The sequence below is a fragment of the Cetorhinus maximus genome, chromosome 1 (genome assembly GCF_964194155.1).
Source record: "Cetorhinus maximus chromosome 1, sCetMax3.hap1.1, whole genome shotgun sequence".
Classification (NCBI taxonomy): Eukaryota; Metazoa; Chordata; class Chondrichthyes; order Lamniformes; family Cetorhinidae; genus Cetorhinus; species Cetorhinus maximus.
In genome coordinates, this window is record NC_135879.1 from 127,539,584 (window position 1) to 127,558,293 (window position 18,710).

Genomic DNA, 18,710 nt, shown 5'->3' on the forward strand with positions numbered 1-18,710 from the left:
TCCCTTTTTATTTTATTAGACAAGCTGTTTCTGGTTACAAATCAATACCGTAGCTACTGACCTATGATTGGCAGCCACAGTAAAGTCACAATCCTCATTGTGATGTTTCATGCAAACCTGATTGCTAACATTTTGAACTACTTTGACCTGTGGCACATAAAACAACTCTAATCTATTCTAACCTTACTTTCATAGATGCTAGTGAAAGTCCAGAATGTTCAAAGGTTTTACTTGATGATTATTACGTACATAAGAGTGCAAGCAAAGTCGGGCCGGTCAGGACATGTGTTCATCATCAAGTCCTGCCAATGCCTGAGGAAGGCATGTTGTCTTTAAGTTGAATATTTTAGTATCCTGATTGGCAACACAGATGATAAACCAACTTTGTCACGAAATTGAATTTTCTTTGATATCTCAAGCACAAAAATCAATGTTTTTGCAATACTGTACAGTAAAAATCAATGATTAATTTTCTGGTCAGTAGAGTTGCTCTGTCTTTATTTCATAAATATAACTTTATCTTCAGCAAACTTTGATATGTTACATTCAGTCCTTCATCTAAGTCATTAATATAGACTTTAACTAGCTCAGGCTCAAGTACTGATCCTTGTGGTACGCCATTGGTTACAGCCTGTTAACCCGAAAATGTCCCATTTATTTCCACTCTCTATTTCCTGTCCATTAACTAATCCTCAATCCATGTCAATATATTACCCAAAATAGAATGATTCCTAATTTTATGTAACAACCTCATGTTTTCTCCCCTTTGCTGTTGCTTAACTCCACCCAAACAGATCCGACTTTTAATTTTCTGACCTAAGATCCTTTCTTTCTGCTATCTTAATCTCATCCTGTATTATCAAGGCTACCCTTCCTCCTTTTCTGTTTTGTTTATCTCTTCTAAAAGTTATGTTTCCTGGAATATTTAGTTCCTAACCTTAGTCACTTTGCAACCATGTCTCTTTAATGGCTATTAGATCAAGCCTATTAATTTCTATCTGCATTATTCATTCATCTAATTTGTTGTGACTGCTTCATGCATTCAGATATAATGCCTTTAGCTTTGACATTTTTCTAATTCTCCCTGATTTCACCATAGTCCCTGATGCTTATTACCTTTCCTACTCTCGCTACTCCTTCCTGAAGTCCAATTTTAGACGCTTCTGGCCATTTCCTCCATAAAACAGAAGTAAATGTTTTCTCTGCCACCATTCAATTCCATGCAGTTGAAAGCTTGAGAAGAAATTAGCTCAGAACTCAAAATAGTCAAGTTGCATTTACTTTGCAAAACAGCATTCACCAAAAGGTGCCAAGAGAAAATTTCACCCTCTCTACAGTTACTTTTAACACTGAATCTATCATTTGCTTCAGCTAACATACTACTTCCCCACCTGCTCAATCTTTGAGATGGTTCCTAAGTGAGATGTTGTTGAGATGTTTGCATTGGAGCCTAATAATCTTGGTATGTCTTTTGACTCAGTAAAAAAGCTGAGACCAACTTATAAGACCAACTTATGGCAGCCCTTCTCTCGCAGCCTCAACAACAACAATCTACACTTACATAACGCCTTTACCGTAATAAAACATCGCAAGACACTTCACAGGAGCATTATAAAACAAAATTTGACACTAAGAAATATGAGGTGAAATTTGGGCAGTCTTAATGAATAAAAAATAGGTAGAAAAGTGGAGAGGGTTAGGAGGGAATTCCAGAGCTTAGGGGCCAGGCAGCTGAACGTACGCCACCAATTGTGAAGCAATTAAAATCAAGGATGCCAAAGAGTTAGGTGAGCGCAGATACCTGAGAAGGTTATGGAGCTGGAGGCATTACTGTACAGATAGAAGGAGGGGCAAGGCCATAGAGGGACTTGAAAACAAGGGTAAGAATTTTAAAATTGAGGCATCGCTTAACCGCGAGCCAGTGTAGTCAAGCGAGCACAGGCGTGATAGGTGAATGGGGCTCAGTGCAAGTAAAGATACAGGCAGTAGAGTTTTGCTAGGCTTCAAGTTTACAGATTGTAGAATGTAAGAGGCCAACCAGGAATAATCAAATCTACGGGCAAAAAAGGCATGCATGAAGATTTAATCAGTAGATGAACTGAGGCAGGAGTGAAGTCTGGCAATGTTACAGAGGTGGAAATATGCGGTCTTAGTAATGTATGGTATGTGGTCAGAAATGCATCATGGGGTCAACTATGACATCAAGGTTGCGAACATTCCGGTTCAGCCTCAGACAGTAGCCAGGGACAGGGATAGATTAAGTGTCCAAGGACCAGGCATTGGCTTCAATATTTCCAATGGTTAATTGGAGAAAATTTATGCACATCTAGTACTGGATTTCCAATAAGTGCAATTAATATTTGTTTGAACACTAACACTCTGGATGTTGGATTATAATAGATTTTGGATGTTGTCAAGAGGTAGCAAGTGATTGCAAATAGGAGAGGCCAAGCATAGATCCAAGGTGAATCACCAGAGGTAGTCGAAGCTCTATTTCCATCTACAATGCATCTGTTCTGATGCTGCACCTTCCATGCCATTGATTTCAATATGTCTTCCTTGCTCCTCAATCCAGGATATTCGTAGATGATGGTTGACAGGGCCCTCGACCGTAGCCCTCCTATTTCTTATGCTCATGTCCTCTCCTCTCAGAGCTATAGGGATTCCCTTGTCCTCACCTTCCACTCCACTGCCCTCCACATTCAACGGATCAATCTCCGCCATTTCCGCAACCTCTAGTTTGATGTCACCATCAAGCAGATATTCCCCTCCTCACCCCTGACTTCAGCCTTCCAAATGATTGTTTATTCTGTAATACCCTGATCCACTCCTCAATCATCTGCAACACCAAACCCCTCCCCATCCCCCCACCCCACTTCCCATGTCTTCTTCCCATGAAAGCACAGGAGATGCAGCAGCTGCCCCTTTATCTTCTCCATTGCTGACATTCAGGGCCCCAATTACTCCATTCAAGAGAAACAGTGATTTGCTTGGACTACATTCACTGCTCACAATGCAGTCTCCTCTACACTGAGGAGAGCAAATGCAAAGACAGGTGGATGCTCACTTGTTGAGTATATTGAGGACAGAGGTTGATAGATTTTTGGGAACTAAGGGAGATAAGGGACATGGGGATAATGCAGGAAGGTGGAGTTGAGGTAGAAGATCAGTCATGATCTTGTTGAATGGTGGAGCAGGTTTGAAGGACCAAACAGCCTGCTGCAAACGCTATTTCCTAAATACTAGATTCAATGATTGCTTTGTAGACCATCCCCTTTCAGTCTGCAAGTGTGACTCTGAGCATCCAATTATCAGTCACTTTAATTCTTTGTCGCACTGCCATATGACGTCTCTGTCCTTGGGCTCCTACACAGGGAATAAGGGGCCCCAGTGCTTCTCCTGTTTCCAGGTCCCTTATTCCTCCCCCCAACTTTAACCCTCCTCCTCAATCATGCATGGTATTTTTCACCCAATCAATTCACCAAACAATCACAGAAAGGTCCTAGTAAAATGATGAAGCCATTGTTAGCATCTGGTTGCAAATATCACCTGATATATATACAGTTTAGGTCATTAATATCAAGAGCAGCAATGATATAACACATTGGAATTAGAACTGCGACTACCTCTGGTGATTCACCAGGGATCCATCCTTGGCCCCTTCTATTTGTGATCACCTGCTGCCTTTTGACAACATTCAAAATAGAGTGCTAGTGTTCAAACATACATTAATTGTGCTTACTGGACATCCAGTATGAGATGAGCAAAAATTTCCTCCAACTAAACATTGGAAAGACTGAAGCCAATGTCCACTCCTTGGACACCTAACCCAGCCCTCTCCCTGGTTACAGTCTGAGGCTGAACAAGACAGTTCACAACCTTGATCCAACAGAGACTATTAAACAAATCAGAGAGTACAAATATTACTTAACAGCATTGTGCAATATTGTTAATTTGACATGAATATATCCCATTAGTTATTTATAAAGCTGTGCAGATGATAACACTGATTTTGGTGACCGCTTCAGCCCTCATTAATATGTTCTGCACATTGCACCCTATGGACATGGTAACAGTAACTTCATATTTGGGGGAAATATTCCATATTTGCAAACCAGATAAACTGTACAAGGCCCTTTCCATTCTGTAGAAGTAGAACAAGGCTTTCTTCTGCCTGGGTGAATGATATTATTCAATATAATTATTTCATACATGTAATGTAACTGGGTTCTATTTTATCATCATATCCTAAGATCGTATGATTCCTGAGCAACAAAGTAGAATGATTGAACAACATAGATCTTCACTGTCAGTGAGAAGTGTTGGAGCCCTCAGGTGTCTCTGTGCAACACAACTTTTAAGAGGCCAGGGAACAAAGACTGAATGTTTCACAATTGTATCTGCATTTTCTTGTTCAGCAAGTCTGAAGACTCTGCTGATTGCTGCTTCTCACAACAATATATTTTCAATATCTATTATGTAACACAGCTTTATCACAATATTTCAATATCTCAAAAAAACTAATAAAAAGCACCAAGATAGAGCGGGATAATAGGTAAGTAGACAAAAGGACAAGATTGAAGTCAATGGAAAAGACTCTTGAGAATAATGTACAGAACAAAAGAGGTTACTGATTCACTATGAGCCCATTTCACACTTCTATCCCACAATCTCACCCCACAAATCCCGCACAAAGTAAACTTTCATTAGCAACAAAATAAACAGAACTCCAGCCGTGATTCCATCCTCTATTTGCAAAATAATTCTGGATGACGAAACCATCTAGCCCAGTTTATCTCATCCATCCCAGAATGACAGACAATGAGCAGGAGTAGGTCATTTGGCCCATCAAGGCTGCTCTGCCATTTGATAACATTGCCTGCATTATACCAGTGACTACAACTCAAAAGTACTTAATTGGATGTGAATCTATTTGGGACATCATGAAAAGTGCTGTATAAATGTAGGTTTTGTTTTTCTTTCATTACACCTGCACACAGTAGGCAGAGTGACTATAACAATGATTGACCTCCAGCAACCACAACTATCTTCCTCAGTCATACCTAGCAGAAAGGAAGATGGTTATGGTTGTTGGAGGTCAATAATCTCAGTTTCAGGATATTGCTGCAGGAGTGCCTCAGGGTAGTGTCCTAGGCCCAATGATCTTCAGTTGCTTCATCAATAACCTTCCTTCCATCATAAGATCAGGAGTGGGGATATTTGCTGATGATTGCACAATGTTCAGCACCATTCATGACTCATTTGATACTGAATTAGTCCATGTCCAAATGCAACAAGACCTGGACAATATCCAGGTTTGGGCTGACAAGTGGCAAGTAACATTCACACCACACAAGTGCCAGGCAAGGACCATCTCCAACAAGAGAGACTCTAACAATCGGCCCTTGACGCTCAATGGCATTATCATTGCTGAATCCCCCACTATCAAAATACTGGGGGTTAACTCTGACCAGAAACTGAACTGGTCTAGCCATTTAAATACTGTGGCTACAAGAGCAGGTCAGAGGCTAGGAATCCTGTGGCAAATAACTCACCTCCTGACTCCCCAAAGCCTGTCCACCACCTGAAAGGCACAAGTCAAGGAGTGTGATGGAATGCTCTCCACTTGTCTGGATGAGTGCAGCTCCAGCAATACTCAAGAAGCTCGACACCATCCAGGACAAAGCAGTCCACTTCATTGGCACCACATGCACAAACATTCACTCCCTCCTCCATCGACGCACAGTAGCAGCAGCGTGCACCATCTACAAGATACACTGCAGGAATTCACAAAGAATCCTTAGACAGCACCTTCCAAACCCATGACCACTACCATCTATAAGGATAAGATCAGCAGATGGATGGGAACACCACCACCTGGAAGTTCCCCTCCAAGCCACTCACCATCTGACTTGGAAACATATCACCATTCCTTTGCTGTTGCTGGGTCAAAATCCTGGACAGCACTGTGAGTGTGCCTACACCACATAGACTGCAGTGGTTCAAGGAGACAATTCACCACCACCTTCTCAAAGGCAATTAAGGATGGGCAAAAAATGCTGGCCTAGCCAGTGACACCAACATCCCATGAAGGAATTAAAAAACAACACTGGTGAAATTGGAGGCCCAATGCTGATTCTCTCAGAATAATTAATCACAGAGCAATCAACTGATGTTAGGAAAGTGGCTACAAAGAAATCACTACATTTACAAAATGATTCAAGTCTGTAGCTAATGTCCCCCCAACCCACCTCCATCCTCCTCCCACACCGCCTCTAACGCCCCCCAACATCCTCCAACCCCCACTCCAATCTCCTCCAACCCTCCCTCTAACCTCCCCCAAACTGCACTCAAACCATCAATCCAACCTTCCCCCCACACCCCCCTCCCCCAACCTCACCTCCATCCTCCCCCTCCAACCTCCCTCCCCCCACAACCTCCACCCAGGCCCCTCCAATCCCCACCCCTGCCCCCCCACAACCCCACTCACACCCACACACACACAGCATCCAGTTGTGGTTCTAAAACCGCAGGGATTTCACTTACCATTTTTCAAGCAAGAGCACTCTCCTGACAGTTGCTGCACTGCTGTTGACCTTCAGGCAGATTCATTTTCTGGTGGGCTTTCCAGAAAAAAAATCTTCGGAAGCAGCAGAGCAGCGACTCAGTGAGATATTCACCGTTATTGACATATGGGCTTTAAACAGATCAGAACTCGCTGGTTCCGATTTTTAAAAGCTGGTCTGTGGCTCTGGATGCTCAGTCTGGACAACTAGAAACTCAATTTAAAGCATGGCGCCCGTGCCCCCCTACTAGGGACCGTCTGCACCCCCATCTCATGGGCCCGGCTCCCGCACTGTTCTGCTGAAGTTCACCTCATCTTTCAACTCAGCACCTTCCGGACTCAACATTGAGTTCAACTATTTTTGATCATAAGCATAGCTCCCATTTTTTGGGCAGCAGCTGATTCTGTCATTGCCATGTATGTGTCCCCTGCACCCATCTTCCATTTCTTTACTTGTCCCATTACCATCTCATTTTGCCTTGCACCAAAAATCCATTTTGTCATTTAATCTTTTCTGCCTTGCACCCGATCACAGGCCTTCCTTGTTGTTCGTTTCACCGTTGCCCACCCCACATTTCCTTGTTTCTACACTTGCTTAAAACCTATTATATCTCTCACTTTTTCCAGTTCCGATCTGGAATATTAACTTTGTTTTTCTCTGCACAGATGCTGTGTATTCTCTGCACAGATGCTGAGTATTTCCAGGATTTTCTGGTTTTATATCAATTTCCACCATTCACAGTATCCTGCTTTTGCTGCCCTGCTTTCTGCTTGCACTAGCACTGGATATGTGCCATGTGTGGCAAAATGGAGCAGTTTTATCTGTTGGGTTTTTAAAGATGCATTTATTTTACTAGGAAAGGCACACGGGATTAAAAACTGGATTGGCCCAGAAAACGGCCATTGTTTTTGCTCTACATTCAGTTCAGAATCCAGTGAATTTGTCTATCCATAGAGCCAAAGAATAATTTACAGCGCAGGAGGAGGCCATTCAGCCCCTCGAATCCAAGCTGGCTCTCTTGCAGCAATCCGGTCAGCCCCATTTCCCAGCCTCTGGCTCTATTCTCATTGCTCCACAAGTTAATATCTTTCAAGTGCCATCCAGTTTCCTTTTGAAAGTCTTCACCATGTCTACTTCCATCAACTTCGCGGGCAGCGAGTTCCAAGTGTTGATGGTCCATGCATGGGCAATTAGTCATATTTGGATAGTTTATTTCAAACAAAGAGGAGCTTAATATGCTAATAGCGATTGAATACAGACTCACTGGTGGCGTTCTGTCAGAGTCCCTGTGATTGTTGGCTGACACATGTACAAATTATCAGAAAAACAAAAAAAGAAACTTCAGATGCTGGTAATCTGAAACTACAAGAGAAAATTCTGGAATTATTCAGCAAGCCAGGCAGCATTTTCAAAGAAAAGGAAATGTTAACAGTTCAGGTAAAGAAGACAACGGCCCTGATAATCAAGCAGCAGCAATATTGTTGATATAAACTGTAAATCTTTGCTGTTTTGTCCATCAATATTTTCTTGTATTTCCAGTCAGAATACTTTGCAGTGAATGTAACGACAAATTGTTAGCACTGCCACCAATGTCCAGTAATTTGTTCCAAAGCTGATGCAGCCCAGATTTATCTTAATCCATGGAGTGTTAATTCCTGTAAAACAATAAATTAACGTAACACCGGGAGATATATGGTGGGCATTGGTGCAGATGTCAGTCATCAGCCAATTGGATTTGCTTAAGGTGATGTCAAGAAATGTCTGAGTACACAGCAAAGACTAAGGGTCATATTAATATCCTTGCGTTTTTTTTCAAGTGTTGGGGGTATAAGCACCTTTACTCAAAGAAGTTATGATAATTTGAATTCAACCTTGTTCAGACCATACTTGGATTACTGTGTACAGTTCTGCGTGCCATAATATTGAAAGGATATAGAGGCACTGGTGAGGTCACAAAAAAGATTTACAAAGATAATAAGAACCTGTGTCTCCTGGTGACTTTGTCATGAATACTTGGCTGAGCTCCAAGAATGAGTAATGGATTGGGGGTGATGGAGGTGCCGTGAGAGGGGGTTGACGTATTGGGGGTAATGGAGGACACTGGTCCACTCCTCCATCACTCCCAACACCTCAACCCCCTCCCAAGGCACCTTCACATGCAATCGCAGAAGGTGCAACATCTGCCCCTTTACTTCCCCCTTCCTCACCATCCAAGGGCCCAAACACTCCTTTCAAGTGAAGCAGTGCTTCACCTGCACTTCCCTCAATTTGATCTACTGCATTTACTGCTCCCAATTTGGTCTCCTCTACATTGGAGAGACCAAACGGAGACTGAGTGACCGCTTTGCGGAAAAACCTTCGGTCTGTCCGCAAGCATGACCCAGATCTTCCTGTTGCTTGCCATTTCAACACACTATTCTGCTCTCATGCCCGCATATCTGTCCTTGGCCTTAGGCCATGTTCCAGTGAAGCTCAACGCAAACTGGAGGAACAGAACCTCATCTTCCAATTAGGCACTTTACAGCCTTCCCGACTCAACATTGAGTTCAACAACTTCAGACCATGAACTCTCTCCTCCATCCTCACCCCTTTTTGGTCCCCTTTTTTTAATATTAATTTTTATTTAAAAATGTTTTATTTTTATTTATTTATTTAATTTTGTTTTCCTTTTACTATTATTATTATTTTTTAAAAAAAATTATTTCCATTTTTATTTATTGTTTTATTCCCATTTTTTAGCCTATTCTCGATCTTTTTTCTCACCACCGTCCCCTCCTCCCACTCCACCCCCACTAGGGCCATCTGTAACTTGCTCATTTTGCTTTCTACTCTTAATGTCAACATTAGCACCTCCTTTAGCCAGTATCACCACCATTAACACCCCTTTGACCTTTTGTTTACAACATCTTTGGCAATCTCTCCTTTGCTTTCGCTGACTTTCTATCCAATTTCATCTGTTCCACCCTCCTTAAACAGTATATATTTCAGCACATTTGTACTTCTCTTTAGCTCTGAAGAAGAGTCATATGGACCCAAAACGATAACTCTTTCTCTCCAAAGAATCTATCTACCTCTGCCTTAAAAATATTCAATGACCCCACCTCCGGCACCTTCTGAGGCAGAGAATTCCAAAGTTCTGAGAGAAAAAAATTCCCTTCATCTCTGTCCTAAAAGGGCTACCCCTAATTTTAAAACAGTTCCCTCTAGTTCTGGACTCACCCACAAGGGGAAATATCCTTACGACATCCACCTTGTCAAGGCCGTTCAGGATCTTGTGCACTTCAACCAAATTGCCCCTCACCCTTCTAAACTCCAGTGGAAACAAGCCCAGTCTGTCCAACCTTTCCTCATAAGATAACCCACTCATTCCAGGTATCAATCCAGTAAACCTCCTTTGAACCGCCCCCAATGCATTTACATCCTTCCTTAAATAAGGAGACAAAAGTGCACACAGAGTTCGAGGTGGTCTCACCAATGCCCTGTATAACTGAAGCATAACATCCCTACTTTTAAGTTCAATCCCTCCCATAATAAACGATAGCATTCCATTAGCCTTCTTAATTACTTGCTGTATCTGCGTACTAACTTTTTGTTACTCATGTACTAGAACACCTAGATCCCTCTGCACTTCAGTATTATGCTGCCGTTCTCCATTTAAGTAATACTCTGCTTTTTTGTTCTTCCTGCCAAAGTGAACAACTTGTCATTTTCAGACATTAAATTCCATTTGCCAGATCTTTGCCCACTCACTCAACCTATCTATATTCATCTGCAACCTCCTCATGTCCTTTTCACAACATACTTTCCTACCTATCTTTGTGTCATCTGCAAATTTAGCTACCATGTCTTCACTCCCCTCATCTAAGTCATTGATGTAAATTGTAAAAAGTTGAGGCCCCAGTACAGACCCCTGTGGGACTCCACTCGTCACATGCTGCCAATCTGAAAAAGACCCATTTATGCATACTCTCTGCTTTCTGCCAGCCAGACAATCTTCTATCCATGCTAATGTGTCACCCCCTACACCATGCGCTTTTATTTTCCGTAATAATTTTTGATGTGGCACCTTATCAAATGCCTTCTTGACATCCAAGTACAGCATGTCTACAGGCTCCCCTTTATCCACCGTGTATGTTACTCCTTCAAAAAACTCCAATAAATTGGTTAAACGTGATTTTGTTTTCACAAAACCATGTTGACTCTTTCCGATTGCCTTGAGCTCTTCTAAGTGCCCAGCTATAACCTCCTTAATGATCGATTCTAATAACTTCCCCACAACAGATGTCAAGCTAACTAGCCTATAGTTTCTTGTTTTTTGCCTCCCTCCCTTCTTGGATAGAGGGGTTATATTTGCTACTTTCCAATCTGATGGAACCTTTCCAGAATCTAGCGAATTTTGGAAAATTAACACCAGCGCATCGACTACCTCATTAGTCACCTCTTTTAAGACCCTAGGATGTAGTCCATCGGGACCCGGAGACCTGCCAGCCCGCAGCTCCATCAATTTGCTCAGTACCACTTCCCAAGTGATTTCAATTTCATCCTTTCTCCCATTCACCTCCTGATTTGCAGCTATTTCTGGAATGTTTTTTGTATCCTCTACAATGAACACATAAGCAAAATATGTGTTCATTTCTTCTGCCATTTCCTTATTTTCTATTATTAACTCCCCACTGTCACTCTCTGTTGCAACAAGCTGTCAACTATGTTAACTGCAGGGGCTTGCATTCGCTGAATGCGCAGCTGGTGTCCGACCACCACAAATGCATCCTGCAGGTCTGAGCACAGTTTCCAGGGAGTGCCCATGACCCCTACATTCTCAGTCGGTCACAGAAACCCTGACATCTTCCAGGGTCCACAGAGGCTGCAGGGATGGCTCCTCGGGGACAGGGGATTCCCACTGAGGATGTGGCTGATGATGGCGGCCTCAGGCTGCAGCAGAGTGAAGGTATAACGAGGCTCATGCTGCAACTCACAACTTAATGGAGCAAACCATTGGGATGCTGAAAATGAGGTTCCAGTACCTGGACTGATCTGGTGGAGCCCTGCAATGTAGTCCACAAAGGATGTCATGCATCATCATCGTCTGCTGCACCCTTTACAACCTGGCACTGCAACGGGGAGAGGAGCTGGCTGAGGAGGAGATGGAGGAGCTGGAAGTCTCCTCTGATGAGGAGGACATCAATGGTGATGAGGGTGAGGAGGTCCTCAAAGTCGACAATGACGGCGATGCAGACCAGAAGAGGCAGGCGCACTTGGGAGGCCTCCATTGCTGCTAGACTTGTGGACGATGATGACGACATGCAGTGGGGAGACACTATAGATCCTCACATTGCATCTATGAATGTTTGACTCCAGTCTGGCTTATGGCAGCACGAATACCCTCTGTGATAATGCAGTGCGCTCGGCCATGAGGGTCAACGCAGTGTTTATGCTCCGCATGGACTCCTCCACAACAGAGACCATGGCACCCCTACCGTCATTGATCTCCACCAGATTCTCCTGCACATCCAGCTGGAAATCCAGCATCTTCCACCTAATGGACGATTCCAGAGGCTCATCATTTGCCTTCAACTCAGCATCGTCCTGGTCTCCAGCTGCTCTCTGCCTGTCAGTGCCCTGGCCACTCTCTGCCTCCGCCTGCACCTCAAGCGGGTGTGAAGTGCCCTCACCAATGGGCACTGACATTCTAGCCAAAGGTCTAACACCCACCGAGGTGTTGGTATTTGCACTGGTGCCTGGTTCAGAGAGTGGGTATGATGCGGGTGCATCTAAAACACGGCGGTCCTCTGGCATCAAGGGTGGCTCTTCAAGGTCCTGCATACAAATGAGTCTAAGGGAGAACAATGATGTGTCATTAGTTTAAGTCATCACACTGTCACTGTGCATGCCAGGCACCCTGGTGAGACAATGGAGATCTCCATCATGGTGCCATCGTCCTTCAATGATCAATGGGCATTGCAGTTTTGAGCTCCCATCAATGATCATGCTGCACAAGAATGTTTGCATAATCCTAAACTCTCACCTCTGTGCACTGCACTCTTACCTTCATCAGAGACCCTGCATCTCCACAGCCGGCTGACTGAGGGGGGTGGCAGCTCTCCAGCTTCAATGCATCCATTTCAAACCTCATTATGATTGGGAGGATTGGGGGGGCCTCCGCTTGTCCTTGACCTCTCCATGTTGTTATGGCTCCTCTTCTCCTGAAAGGACAGAGCAGCATTGATTATTCCACTGTCTACCTGCAGCGCCATTGCAGCCTGGCCAACCCCACCTGAGGAACACCTTGCAGGGCACATCCGGGTCATGACCCTTGAGGGGCACTCAATCCAAGCAGCCGGGGCTCACCCCCTTGGCCAGATCTGGCATCATTGACACTTGGCACTCAGACTCTAACATCCCTGAGGGGGGACGGCCAGCACTTAACACTTCTCCACATTAATCCATGCCAACACGGTACTCACCCTTACCAAGCGCAGCAGGTCATTGAAACTTTTGTGGCACTGCACCCAAGTGTGCCTCACGACATCGTGGCTGCTGATGTCGGCTGCCACCCCCTCCCAAGCTTTTTTGGTCTGATGAGGTGGCATCATGTCCTGCCATCCCTGGGAATGAGGGTTTCCTGCCTGACACCAACCTCCTCCACATAAGGCACACATCTGAAAAATGGCGGGGGGGTGGCAAATGCCCACCCGGCCTGCCTTCCCGCCTGATATCTCCAGCCGCTGTTGAGGCCATTGCTCCAGTCTCCAGACCACGGAATATGGTTCTCCCCTGGCAGCCTTCAGGGAGCTGCCTCTGGCGATTCTAAACCGCCCAGAAGGTTGCCATTGGGCCTGGTGCCTGACAGGCCCCTGCCCCTTCCGGCCCTTCCCGGCCATTGGGAAGACATGTGAAACTGGGCAGGACTTAATTGGCCAGCTAGTGTGAAATCGTGGTCGGGGGCCAGTCACAATTGGGGGCCTGATTCCTGACCGCACCTGGGCCCGCCAATCGCGCGCGGCCATCAAGGAAAATATTTGGGCCCAGATCCTTTGCCAGCCTTCAGCACCTGACCCCTTCAGGAGCACAGCCTCACTGGTCACAGAGAAAATGACAGAAACTGTCTGAAAGCTGGCTAAGACATTCTGACAGCAATGACAAGCACCATCGAGGCGCAGACATCACTAATGTGTCCAGTAAGTGTGAAGCCAGACCATCACTTTGGTCTGAAGGCTGCACAAAGCACAGGGAAGAGGCCCAGGACTGAGACACCTGCCTGTATCTTGTGCAGAGACCAAGGTTTCACATCTGAGTGACATGAACACTGCTCATCAGAATAAGAAGCCATAGGCAGGGAGACATTCTTGGGAGTTTATTTACAATAGTGAACATTATGTACAAATGATTAACACCCGTAGCCAGGCTGTTTAACTACATTTTATTAACTTTCCTAACCCTGCCACTATGTCTTGGAGCTCCCCGGACATCCACAGCGGAGGTGGAGGCAGCCTACAGACTGCTATGCCCCGCCTGTGATGACCTTGGGGTCCCCTGGAGGGCTGAGACCTGGAGGGCCCAGTTTGCTTTTAGGGTTCTGCTGTGTGGCAGTGGCCTGTGAAGCTGGAACTGCTGAGGTCACAGGAAGAGGGGATTGGGATGGGCTGGACACCCCCAGAGTGACCTGAATGCATAGCCCCGGGGGTTGCACCTGCTGATCCCCCTTTCTATGGGTGCCCGAGGGCCCCTGGCTGACTCCTTGAGGAAAAGGGGTAGCTGGAGTGAGATTGGGCTGTCTCACACCCCTCTCGCGTACACACTATTGGAGGCCAACTATGGCGTCAGCAATGGAGTTCAGCCTGCGCAGCAGCGCAGGAGCGATGCCCTAAACCAAGGTCTCCATGGCGGCTGTCATTCTACCAATGTTGACCCAGGTCCTTGCCATCCTGGTGCTATCACCTCAGCCTGAAGGCGGAAGGACTCCTCCATCATACCTTGCAATCTGAGGAGTGCAGCGGACATCCCTTCCTCATGCTCCTGAGCTTGTCTTTGCAGCTCCAGAAAACTGTGACATGACCGAGTCCAGAGGCTTGTCATCTGACTCAGACTCAGCAAATTTCTGGCCTCCAGCAGTCCTCTGAGTGCTGGGTACCTGGGAAGTCCCTGCCACCGCCTGCTGTGGATCAGACAGTGCGATGTGCTCACAAGATTGTGACCCCAAGGCTACTCTAAAGCTAGTTCCCACTGTGGTGTGTGCCTCTGAGCTGGCGGAGGGTATGGGTGAGCGATATGATGGGTCTTCAGGGAGGGCTTCAGTGGATTGCTCTCCTGAGCTTCCTTTGGGCCTTGATTGGAGGCCCTAGGTCACGGACTTTCTTGGATGTTTTTCCAGATGTGCCTGCGAAAGCAAGGGGAGATAATTAGTGCATGGCAGTGGCCTGTGAAAGAGGACACATCACGTACAGCGTGGTTGTCTGATGGATGTTGTATTGCTGGGTCCTCACTTGGTAGAGCACTGTTGAGCTCGGCGCCAGCACAGGGCCGGTCCAGATCGTGGTTGGCCAGCTGGATGGCTCTGTTTTCAAAGTCCATGAAGACCTTGATTTCAGGCATTCCTCTACCAGTGTGAGGCCTCTCCCTCTTGTTGTGTACCAGCTTGCCCTGCATAAAAAGAGTGCCTGGTTTCAGGAAGGGTCCACATGGCATAAATCCTCCAGGGGCCTTGGAGACACCAAAGAGTCCTGAAACGAAGGTTAGCAATGCAAAGCTTGAAGTTCAAATCAGAGATAAAGCTTTCAAGTTTCACAAAGCAACCAGGAGCAAACTATATCTGAAACTCCTCACTGCTCACAATAGCAAAGCTCCGGACTCTTTTTATCCCACCCTTGGATGACAATTCATTAAAAGTGGGCTTCCCGCCTGTCCGTTTTGCCCATGTGATGAATGCAAAATTGTACAGGCAATGTAAAATGGTGGTCAATAGGCTTTCTAATGGTCTTAATTGGCCCTTTAACTGTTGGCAGGCATAGCTCAGATTCTTGCGTGTGACCCTCAAGCTCAATATTGCTTGTGTCCATGATGACATTGGGACGCATGCCCGATGTCGTCTCACACGATTTCACATGCATTCCCGTCGGGCGCATGTCTGACCTCGGAATGTAAAATTCAGTCTCTAGAAACTGAAAATATAAGAGATAGTCGTCTGCACAGGTTTCAAAAGGAAGGTCATGTCTTGTTAACCTTACTGGATTCTTTGAAGAGCTTAGAGAAAGGGGAATGTAGTAGATGCAATATATTTGGATTTTCAAAAGGCCTTCGAAAAGGTACTACATAGCAAACTCATGACTCAGGCCAAAACATGTGGAGTCAGGGGACAATTTGAAAAATGAATAGCAGGCTGCCTACAAAACAGGAAACAAGGAGTATGAATTAAGGGTAGCTAGCCAGACTGGCTAAAAGTAGGCCCTGGGACCATTGATATTCACCACGGACATTAACAATTTGGATTCAGGAATGAGAAGCACAATTCCAAAATTTGTGGGCAACACAAATTTGGGATTTTTAAAATTTGTTCATAGGGTGTGGGTGTCACTGGCTAGGCCAGCATTCATCATTCATCCCTAACTGCCCTGTTCAGAGAGCATTTAAGAGTCAATCATATTGCTGTGGGTCAGGAGTCACATATAGGCCAGCATATCTCCTTCCCTATAGGACATAAGTGAACCAGGTGGGTTTTTGTGAACATCATCATCAGGCTTCTAATTCCAGATTTTTATTGAATTTCATTACACCAACTGCAATGGTGGGATTTGAGCCCAGGTCCCACAGAAAGTTATCCTGGGTCTTCTGGAATACTAATCCAGTGAAAATACCACTATGCCACCACCTCCACCATAAACTAATACTGAAGAGAATGTGCCAAAGTAAGAGAGGACATTAATAAACTTTCCAATGGGTGGGACAATGACAAATTTCAATATAGCTAAGTGTGAGATGGTAAATTTTGGTATAAAAAATAGGAAGACCACGTAACTCTTGGGTCATAAGAGTCTAAATTGGGTAGGGAGGCAAAAGGCTCAAGGGGCACAGGTACATAAAACATTAAAAATAGCAGCATAGGTTAAAATAAGGCTATAGAAAAGAAAACCAAGCACTGAGGTACATTTCCAGAGCGATAGAATTGAAAAGCAGTGTATTATGTTAAACTTATGTCAAACCTTGCTAGACCACACTTGGGGCACTGTGAACAGTTTTGCCCTCCATTTTTCAAAAGGATATAGCGGCACTTGAGAAGGTGCAAGAAAAATTCACAAGGTTGACACCAGGACTGAGAGGATATGCTTATCAAAAAAGGCTGAAGAGGCTGAGTGTCTTCTTGCTAAAAAAGGGAAGACTGAGGGGTGGTCTGATAAAGGTATTGAAGGTTATTGAAGGATTTTTGTAGGGTAGGTGAAGGGAAGGCTTTTCCAGCTGTAGGAGAGTCTGAAACTAGAGGGCATAAATAGAAAATAGTCACTAATAATTTCACTTGGGAATTCAGGAGATCTTTACCCAAGCGTGGTAAAGAATGTGAAACACTGCTACAAGAAATAGTTGCGATGAATAGCCTAGATGCATTTATGGGGAGGTTGGATGTGTACTTAATGGAGAAAGGAATAAACGGACATGTTAATAGGATTAGATGAAGAGGGATTGGAGGAGGCACACATGGAGCAAGAGCATCGTCATAGGTCAATGGGGACAAATGGCCTGTTTCTGTGCTGCAGATTCTTTTTCAAAACTGAAAATGCTGGAAAACTCTAAACACAGGTACCACCCGCACAGACAGAGACAGTGTTAAAGGGCGAAATTTCCCATACCCCCGCATGATCTATGTGTTCGGCGGTGAGAGCGAAAAATATGGTGAGAAGGTCAAAAATCATTTTCACGAAGTCGTTAAACCAGATTGCAATCGTCCGCTCTGCCTGTTAATAGCGGGCTGCGTTTCCCGCTGTCGGACATCGGGAACCACATTGTATTGTCTGCATATCATTGTAAGCCCAGTCCACCGGAATCCTCCCCTGCACTGGATCATCTGCCCACATCGGCATGATTGCACACTGACGTGTTTCACAACAGCATATATAAGGCGTGCGCTTGGCGGGCTGCACTTCGTGCGGAACTCGGAGGTGAGTGCACAGTAACATTGCGGAGAGCTCACGAGGGACACCTGTTGGACCTCAAGGTTGAGGCACGTGGTGGGGGAAAGGGCTGCATTGCGGTTGACAGTGGTGCACAAACACATGCGGGTGAGGGGGAGGGAAGCGGCAACGCGTTGGAGAAAACTTGTGTAAAGTGACCATTCCTCTGCAGCTGAGACAGTTCAGATGCAGCCACGTTGATATGATTGGAGTCAAGCGTTGAGCATGTCTGTCCACTCAAGCAATGCAGAGGCATGAAATTGCATCCAAGTGCTCCAAAGTTTTTCACCCCTGAGGCACAGGCTGCAAACTAATGAGAGTTTTAGTAGACTGCAGAACAGTTGGATGACTGGCACGTTGTACAATCTCCTTGCTAAAGCTGTCCATGGAGCCGTCATTGATGGAGGCGCTCACAGCCCCTTGCAATGTCACCATCCTGGTTTAGATCAATCTCCCCCATGGTTCAAGCTAACAGCGCAGCCTTGCAGTGTGGGTTAGGAGAATGCCTGTGCCTGGGCTGAGAGTACAGCATGCAGCCCAGTGGGCAAAGCTGCCACCAATCGGTCAGGTGGCGCGGGGCAGGGGTGAGTGCGGTTTCAGGCAACCATGCAGCGTGATAAAAACTGGCCATCCAATTGGTGGCCAGCACTCTCTGGGATGTTTTAAGGGGCCTTCAGATTTAACCAGGAGATGTTCTTAGAACACTTAAGCTAACCCACACATCTCTCTCTTTTCTCCTGCAGGAGGAGTGCACCAGGAGCATGGAGCCTGGTAACCTAGCTGTATGCCTCATGGTGTACTGAGAGTGGAGATGAAGGAGATGAGAGTGATGGAGGCATCTGGCTGCGCAGGGGGAGGAGCAGCACCCTCTGGAAGAAGGGACGGCTAGGGATCCAAGACACGCTGGCCAAGAGCCACTGAGAGAGGTCGCCGGTTGGCGCCTAGCTACACCCAGGGTCTATAGATGCTGCCTTTCATTCCTGCA